Genomic DNA, 9,792 nt, shown 5'->3' on the forward strand with positions numbered 1-9,792 from the left:
TAATCAATAAGGTATTTAGAAGGCAGACTCTCCAAGAATTGGCAGCCAGCAGTACACGGCGTAACTAAGGACCAGGTTCCACACATAGTGCCCGTTTTCTGAGTTAGGAAATAGAAAAGCAAGGCAGGCACAGGTTTGGTGGAAAGACAATTCGTTTTAGGATTATTAGTACTTACTTCCTTTGGTCAGTAAATTTTCTTAAAGATGGAAGTTTCATAACGTAACTGCACTGGTTAAGCAGCTAAAAGTTAAAATTACAACCCTAGTCGGAAAAACCAATACCTCAAAATTACCCGTACAGCACTAAGGCGGAAGAGGACAGTGTGAACTACACGATGCTGAGGTCAGCTGGCAGGGCTCCCGGCTGGTTTTGAGAGAGCCGCGGTCCCAGCGCACCGGGTGGTTAGCATCGAAAGCGGTTTTTCAAAGTTTCTTAAAAACCTGAGTTTTACAAAACGTCACTTCCGTCCCTGGGTGGGCTCGAACCACCAACCTTTCGGTTAACAGCCGAACGCGCTAACCGATTGCGCCACAGAGACGGACGTTGAGGGATTTGGCTGCCAACTCACTTCACTGAAGAAAAAAGGCTCACTCTACGTCTCCAAAAATAACTGAGGCTGATTTGAAACCTGTGACACAATTAGTTTTCCGTGCTTCAGGGCGCAGTTCATAGCCCTGAGCGAGGCAGGTCTTTTTTCCGCGCTAGCACTTGCGTAGATCTGGAACAGGACTCAGCTTCCACCAGAAGAGGCTGAGAAAAAGGAGAGCAGAAGAGGATGCAGGAACGAAGGGTCTTTGGGGAATCTAAAATGGATGCTCTCTGTGGGTTCGGGGGTTCAGTTGATTTTGGTCGGAGAAGTACGACGATAAGCTTTTTTTGCTGATGTAGACAATTTATGTATGCATGTGCACAAGTTTAGTGCTGACTCATAATAAGCTTATTATCGTGAGCATTAAAAATACTTTCTTATGGGTCCAATTACGTCCAGCAAAATGTGATATCTAAGTAAGTGAGTTTTGTATTACAAAATTGGTCTTCAACCCCCGCTGTTTTGAAAGATTTCTACCGGCATATTAGACACGCAGGCAGAACACGGAGCTTAAAAAGCCTGTAACATTCCAATTAATGGTATTCAGCTTGGAAATAAAAAATATTTTTTAAAAAAATGCCTGCAATTTAAGGACTTTCATACTGATATATCCAGATCCAAATATCTGAGGACAGAGACCCCTAATCCCACCACCATCGACCTAGGGAACCTCGTCAGTGCTGGGTCTAAAAAGCTATTTTTTTTCTTTAACTCTTTTTTTATATGTTTACTTTAAGTTCTAGGGTACATGTGCACAACGTGCAGGTTTGTTACATATGTATACATGTGCCATGTTGATGTGCTGCACCCATTACTTCGTCATTTACATTAGGTATTTCTCCTAATGTTATCCCTTCCCCCCTCTCTCCATCCACAACAGGTCCCAGTGTGTGATGTTCCCCACCCATGCACACGTATGTTTATTGTGGCACTATTCACAATAGCAAAGACTTGGAACCAACCCAAATGTCCATCAATGATAGAGTGGATTAAGAAAATGTGGCACATATACACTATGGAATACTATGCAGCCATAAAAAAGAATGAGTTCATGTCCTTTGTAGGGACATGGATGCAGCTGGAAACCATCATTCTCAGCAAACTATCGCAAGAACAGAAAACCAAACACCATATGTTCTCACTCTTAGGTGGAAATTGAACAATGAGAACACTTAGACAAAAGCCATTTTCTATATTGCCCAAGACCCAGGGTCTCTCCATAGCCTCCACACAGAAGCTCCTTTCTTTCTGCCCTGCCATCCTCTGTCATCAGTGGGCTCCAGTTTAGGTGCAGGTGGAAGTTTTAAAGGATGTTCAGTGAAATGAGAAGACACACAAACATAGATATGCATATGCAGAAATTATATATGCATATATGTTTATGTGTACATATATTTTATATCTTATGTAAAATACATATATGTGTATCATATGTATAATAAATAGGTAAATAAATAAATTTGCCAAATGACCTTTAAACTAGAGTCGTTTATTTATTTTTTTTATTTTTTTATTTTTAAAATTTTTTTGAGACGAAATCTCGCTCTGTCGCCCAGGCTGGAGTGCAGTGGCCGGATCTCAGCTCACTGCAAGCTCCGCCTCCCGGGTTCACGCTATTCTCCTGCCTCAGCCTCTGGAGTAGCTGGGACTACAGGCACCCACCACCTCGCCCGGCTAGTTTTTTTGTATTTTTTAGTAGAGACGGGGTTTCACCGTGTTAGCCAGGATGGTCTCGATCTCCTGACCTCGTGATCCGCCCGTCTCGGCCTCCCAAAGTGCTGGGATTACAGGTTTGAGCCACTGCACCCGGCCCATTTATTTTTATTTATTTATTTTTAATTAATTTGTTTTTTTGAGATGGAGTCTCAGTCTGTCGCCCAAGCTGGAGTGCAGTGATGCAATCTCGGCTCACTGCAACATCCAACTCCCGTGCTCAAGCAATTCTCCTGCCTCAGCCTCCTGAGTAGCTGGGATTACAGGCATGGGCCACTGTGCCCGGCTAATTTTTGTGTTTTTAGTAGAGATGGGCTTTCACCATGTTGGCTAGGCTGGTCTCGAACTCCTGACCTCAGGTGATCCTCCCACCTCAGCCTCCCAAAATGCTGATTACAGGCGTGAGCCACGGCACCAGGCCTAGAGTCATTCCTTTTTTTGTTTGTTTGTTTGTTTTTGTTTTTTTGAGTCATTTCTTTTATACTTTAAATTTTTGTTTTTGCTCTTTTGCTCAGACCTGTGGAGCCGGCAATATGGGCAAGTGTTCTGGACTGTCTACCGCCAGAAAGCTCCATAGTCACCAACAGGATCAGAAGTGGCATGGTAAACAGTACAACAAAGCCCATTTGGGCACAGTCCTGAAGACCAGCCCTTTTGGAGGTGCTTCCCATGCAAAGGGAATTGGGCTGGAAAAAGTAGGGATTGGAGCCAAATAGCCCAACTCTGCCACTGAGAAGTGTGCCAGAGCCAAGCTGATCATCCAGCATAAGCTAGATGCTGTGGTCTCCACTGGCACAGCTTGTCCTCTTGTTACAGGATGGAGGCTGTGAGGCAGATGAGAGAATAGCAAGAAAATCACAGCTTTTGTACCTGATGATGGTTAATTGAATTTTATTGAAAAAAATGATGAAGTTCTGTATCGGGGGAACCAGCCCCCAATATTTCAATGTAGGTTCTTTTCTATTTTCCCTAAGTGTCGGCCAGTCTAAGAAATAAAGAGAAAGAGTACAAAGAGAAGAATTTTACAGCTGGGCCGCCGGGGGTGACATCACATATTGGCAGGTTCCATGATGCCTACCTGAGTCACAAAACCAGCAAGTTTTTATTAGGGATTATAAAAGTGGAGGGGGTGTACAAACAGGGAGTAAGTCACAAAGATCACATGCTTCAAAGGGCAATAAAAGATCACAAGACAAGGCAAGGCAAAATTAGAACTACTGATGAGGGCCTGTGTCCCTCTGTGCATGCATTGTCTTGATAAACATCTTAACAGGAAACAGGGTTCGGGAGCAGACAACTGGTCTGACTAGAATTTACCAGGCTGGAATTTCCCAATCCTAGTAAGCCTGAGGGTACTGCAGGAGACCAGGGCATATTTCATTCCTTATCTCAACCTCATAAGACAGACACTCCCAGAGCGGCCATCTGTAGACCTATCCCCAGGAATGCATTCCTTCCCCAGGGCTATCAATTATTAATATTCATTGCTGGGAAAAGCATTCAGCGATATTTCTCTTACTCACACATTTGTCTGCAGGCTCTCTGTAAGAAGAAAAATATGGCTCTATTCTGCCCAACCCCATAAGCAGTCAGACCTTATGATTATCTTTCCTTGTTCCCTGAAAATCGCTGTTATTCTGTTCTTTTTCAGGGTGCATTGATTTCATGTTGTTCAAACACACGTTTTACAATTTGTACAGTTAACACAATCATCACAGGGTCCTGAGGTGACATACATCTTCAGCTTACAAAGATGACAGGATTAAGAGATTAAAGACAGGCATAAGAAATTATAAGATTATTGACTGGGGAAGTGATAAATGTCCATGAAATCTTCACAATTTATGTTCAGAGATTGCAGTAAAGACAGGCATAAGAAATTGTAAAAGTATTAGTTTTGGAAACTGATAAATGTCCACAAAATCTTCACAATTTATGTTTCTCTGCCTCGGCTCCAGCCGGTCCCTCTGATCCGGGTCCTTGACTTCCTACAACAGTTCTGGTTGCTGGATTTGGCAGACAAGGTCATGCTGTTGGTGATATTCCTGGAGTCCACCTTAAAGTTATTAAAGTAGCCAATGTCTCTCTTTTGACCCTATCAAAAGCAAGGAGGAAAGACCAAGCTCATCAGCTTTAATGGTGAAAACCCAATAGTAATACTTTTTCATTCACCAAAATAAGTTGTTTTTAAATGTCCTTTCTTTTCTAAAATTAAAATTATGATAGAAGACAGTTTTGTGGCTATTTGTTTTATGAATTTCCTAACTTGGCAAAATGAAAAGTTGACCACCCTATACTAGTAACCAACTTTATTGATGTCATTATCATCAGGGTCTTGCTCTATCACTTAGATTGGAGTGTAACTGCACAATCATAGCTCACTGCAGCCTGCAACTCCCGAGCTCAAGCAATCCTCCCGCCTTAGCTTCCCAAGTAGTTGGGATTACAGGCTTGAGCCACCTTGCCTGGCCAGTAACCAACATTATGGGGAAATTTTGTTCATCTGTGAAGTTCAGGTTTGGAACTATCACTGTTTGCTTTACCTCCATTATTGGATTGACAGCAGAAATAAAAAGTTATTAGTTTCCAGTTGATTGTGAATATACATACATTTCCTATGCTTCATTTTACATGTATGTGACAGCAGTGCAAAAGCAGGAGAATAGAAAGGAAGAATTTTAAAAGAATAAGTGAGGTCAAAAGCACAAAACGAAGTGGTGAAATAAGCTCAAATATATCAGCAATTTTATTTGGAGGGTGGGTGGACAGAGTCTTTGTCACCCAGGCTGGAGTACAGTGGTGGCATCTTGGCTCACTGCAATCTCCACCTCCTGGGTTCAAGCGATTCTCCCACCTCAGCCTCCTGGGGGACTACAGGTGCACGCCACCACACCCACCTAACTTTTAGTAGAGACGGGGTTTCATCATGTTGGCCAGGCTGGTCTTGAACTCCTGACCTCAAGTGATCCACCCGCTTCAGCCTCTCAGAGTGCTGGGATTACAAGTGTGAGCCACCATAACCTGGCCTATATTAGTAATCATAATAATGCAACTGAACAAAACCTTCCAGTTAAAAGATAAAGTGAATTTTTAAGATCAATTTTATTCTGTTTAGAAGAATGACATTAAAACATAAAGAAACAGAAAGATTAAATGGAAAAGGGAATGCCAGGAATATTCTAACAAAAAGAAAGTTGGCATATAGCTATATAATATCAGACAAAATAAAGTTTAAGGAACAATGCATCGTTAGGGATGAAGATGGTCATCATATAATAAAAGATTAAACTGATGAATATGTAACTGATAAAATGGCATTAAAATATGAAAGCAAGAATTAGGCCTACAAGGGAAAATGAACAAATCCATCACCACAGTGAAAGAATTCCATATACTTCAACCCTTACTATATCAAACAGAGAAAAAAATTATTAAGCATATTTTTTCTTATTTACTTTTATTAAGCATATGAATGCAATTAACAAGCTCAATTTAATAGATATATATATAGAACTGTAATCAGTAATTATTAGTTGTACATTCTTCTCAAACACACATGGGATATTATGAAAACTGACTTTATATGAGGCTAATAAGTTTCTTTTTTTTTTGAGATGGAGTCTTGCTCTGTCACCCAGGCTGGAGTATGCTGGTACTATCTCAGCTCACTGCAACCTCCACCTCCTGGGTGCAAGTGATTCTCCTGCCTCAGCCTCCTGAGTAGCTGGGATTACAGGCACATGCCACCACACCTGGCTAATTTTATTTATTTACTTATTTTTTATTTGTAGTAGAGACGGGTTCACCATATTGGTCAGGCTGGTCTTGAATTCCTGACCTCAAGTGATCCACCCATCTCGGCCTGCCAAAGTGCTGGGATTACAGGCTTGAGCCACCATACCTGGCTAAGGTCAGTAAGCTTCAACATATATCATGGAATCAGTACTATATGAAGCACATTTTCTGAACCTAAGGAATTTAACTCAGAAATCAATGACAACAAATAACTTTTAAAAGGCTTCATATATCTGGAAATTTAAAAAAAACAAAATTTGTGGAATGCAGTGAATCCTGTTATAATGGGGAAATGTATAACCAGTGGCTATTCTGATTGGTCAGTGCTATATCTGTTAACTCCTCCACAAAAAGAATTGTCTTCTGGGTTTTGCTTTTGGCTTTCCCTAGACATCCCAAAAATCCGTCCCCATACCTCGGCTGGCCACAGGGAACTCTAGGTGGCCACTTCCAGAAAAATCACTCAGTGGATCCCAACCTGAGGGGCTAACTGAAGCCAGCCTATGGCAGGAGTTGGTTATAGGTATCTGTCCCTATATGTTTCCCAAGACAGGGCAGCCTGAACCCTGATCCACTTAGTAATTGCCCAATGTCAATCTGTCCCCACACAGCTGTGGCTAGCCACTACCAGTCAGTACTACCCTTTGGTTCTTCTTGCCTGTGGGCACTGCAGCCTCCGTGGGACCTTAGTACTAAGAGTCAGAGAATATCAGGGAGAGCAGGTGGGCAGTAACAGGTTACACTGATGGCATAAGCTAGATGCTGTGGCCTCCACTGGCACAGCTGGTCCTCTTGTTATAGGATGGAGGCTGTGGGGCAGATGAGAGCATAAGGTAGGTTTGGAGCTAAAGCCTGTCTGAGGTGCATATGTCCTTTCTTCCCATCCCTGTTGAATTTCACCTCCATTTTATGGAATGAGATTTAAAATCTCAAACATCATCCCACTACAGGCATTAACAATGGACCATCGGCCTGGCGCGGTGGCTCACACCTGTAATCCCAGCACTTTGGGAGGCCGAGGCGGGTGGATCACGAGGTCAAGAGATCGAGACCATCCTGGCTAACACGGTGAAACCCCGTCTCTAGTAAAAATACAAAAAATTAGCCAGGCATGGTGGCAGGCGCCTGTAGTCCCAGCTACTCGGGAGGCTGAGGCAGGAGAATGGTGTGAACCCGGGAGGCGGAGCTTGCAATGAGCCGAGACCACACCACTGCACTCCAGCCTGGGCGACAGAGGAGGCTGACAGAGGAGACTCCGCCTCAAAAAAAAAAAAAAAAAAAAAAAAAAAAAAAAAAAGTGGACCATCCTGGCAATATTTATACATTTGCAATATATGTTTATATATTAACCCATTTAAGAATTAAAATTACTGCCGGGCGCGGTGGCTCAAGCCTGTAATCCCAGCACTTTGGGAGGCCGAGACGGGCGGATCACGAGGTCAGGAGATCAAGACCATCCTGGCTAACATGCTGAAACCCCGTCTCTACTAAAATACAAAAAACTAGCCGGGCGAGGTGGCGGCGCCTGTAGTCCCAGCTACTCGGGAGGCTGAGGCAGGAGAATGGCGTGAACCCGGGAGGCGGAGCTTGCAGTGAGCTGAGATCCGGCCACTGCACTCCAGCCTGGGCGACAGAGCAAGACTCCGTCTCAAAAAAAAAAAAAAGAATTAAAATTACCATCATTATCCTCTTTTACAGATGAGGAAACTGAGACAAGGAGAGCCAAGATTCAAACACAGGAAGCACAACAGAGCCCATGCACTTAATCTTCACACTGTGTTGCCTCATCCAGCCTGAATGGTTAGGGTCAGTCTAATTATATATGTTATTCCAAAAAATGACTTTTGTATAACAAAAGATAACAGATACATAAAACCTTCATACAATATTTTAAAGGCTAGAAAATTTGCGAATACAATTGCTGTTAGTTCAACCAGTGACAAATAATTCAGTATCATAAACAACATGTTAGGAAAAAGTTTCGACTTATCGAGACTACAAGTCATCTAATGACTATCAGTTTATTGGGAAATTACCAAAAGAGTTTGATTCCCAGTCAAATTGAATCCCTACCTCTCTCCCATGTAACTCAGTTCCAAATCAAATGCTCACTCCAGTACATCTGAGCTTTTTGCCAGCAGAGAGGGGGGCCCGAAAGCGTTGCTTACTATGAGGCCACTTTGGGGGTTTTTATGGACTGGAAACGGGAAGGAATGTGCTTCGTTTGCCGGCTGTTTTGGAGAAAGCGGGATTTAGCTTGGCCTCGGACCTTGGCCCGGAACTAATTAGAAAGCCTGGCCCGGGACCTTGGCCTAGGTCCTCAGCCGCGAACTAATTAGGGGCTGAAGTGATGATTTGTAGAGACTGCTTTACTTGGCTCTAGACCTACTAAGGAGCTGAAGCGAAAACTTGGCCGGGGACCTCGCCCCAGGACCAACTGGGGCTGAACTTGTGATTTATAGAGGCTGGACCTGCAGTTTAAAAAAAGGAAAGGAAAGTGCATACTGGAACCCACTGGAGCCTACTGTGCCTATGCCTACAAAAAGAGAAGGAACTTTTTCCTGGGAGCCCGCTGACTATACAAAGGACAAAGGCATTTCTATTTCAGGCCTTGTTCTCTTATTTGAGTGAGCTGGAGGTTTGTGCAAGTTTTTATCTAAAAAAGTCGGAGGCTCTCCTATTTGTGCCCCGCCCGCATGTTTTCAGGCGCAACCTCCGGTCCTAGTTCCCTTATGGGTGCCCCGAAGCTTGACTTTTTCCCAGGCTGCTTTTTGGTTAAGTGGAAATGAGGCACTGACCCATGGGGCCGGGGGCTCTCCAGAGACGCTTCCCTTGCTATCTACCAAGCTAACTAACTCCTTTCAGTTCCCCCTTAGGAATGGAGACCCTAACTGCTGTTAGGGAGATTGGGTGTTGATTTTTTTGGCTATTTTTTGCTGGAAAGGGGTGTTGTGTGGGGAACAGCAGCTAAGGTTTTTGAGGGGGCAAGCTGAAGGGCTTTTGGAAGAAAGGTGTACTTATGCGTGGTTTTATTGCATTGCCCTTTGGAGCTTGATAGCCTTTAGACAAGAGGAAAACAATTTGGGTTACAGCATTGAGTATACAAGGCCTAAACATTAATACAAGCATATATGAAAAGTAGGTTTTAGGGGCTAAGTAGGTTTAAACTGAAGACTGAAATTTATCAAAAAGGGAGTGTAGCTAACTGGAACTGGAGTTTGTGTTTCTTTTTAATTTGTTAATTATTTTAATTTGGTTTTTAAGCACTTGTAAATTGTTTTTTACTTGACTGGAAGAGACGAAGAGAAAAAGAAAAAAAAAAACACACAATCTCCCCGTCGGGGAATCGAACCCCGGTCTCCCGCGTGACAGGCGGGGATACTCACCACTATACTAACGAGGACGACAGAGGTGGAACTTTGAAAATTGTCTTTTAGAAAAAGGTATTCCTAAGCTACCAGCATGCTTTCATGGAAAGTTGCTGACTGTTAGCAAAGTTATGCTTCTACTCTCTAGACCGGCACACTACAGTAGAAACATGATTCGAGTCCTACATGTTATTTTTAATAGTCACATTAAAAAGTAAAAAGAAAGAGGTGAACCGGCCGGGCGCGGTGGCTCAAGCCTGTAATCCCAGCACTTTGGGAGGCCGAGACGGGCGGATCACGAGGTCAGGAGATCAAGACCATCCTGG

General features: G+C 43.1%; 2 non-coding genes across 2 annotated transcripts; both read right to left on the bottom strand.

The window, feature by feature from the left end:
- Positions 1-465: 465 nt before the first annotated feature.
- Positions 466-539, bottom strand: TRNAN-GUU (transfer RNA asparagine (anticodon GUU)). The gene has a single exon. It is a non-coding gene; the product is annotated as a tRNA-Asn (tRNA).
- An 8,890-nt stretch (positions 540-9,429) lies between these two features.
- TRNAD-GUC (transfer RNA aspartic acid (anticodon GUC)) lies at positions 9,430-9,501 on the bottom strand. The gene has a single exon. It is a non-coding gene; the product is annotated as a tRNA-Asp (tRNA).
- Between the last annotated feature and the right edge of the window lie 291 nt (positions 9,502-9,792).

This window comes from Rhinopithecus bieti, unplaced genomic scaffold, assembly GCF_001698545.2.
Source record: "Rhinopithecus bieti isolate Rb0 unplaced genomic scaffold, ASM169854v2 scaffold_22442, whole genome shotgun sequence".
Taxonomy (NCBI): domain Eukaryota; kingdom Metazoa; phylum Chordata; class Mammalia; order Primates; family Cercopithecidae; genus Rhinopithecus; species Rhinopithecus bieti.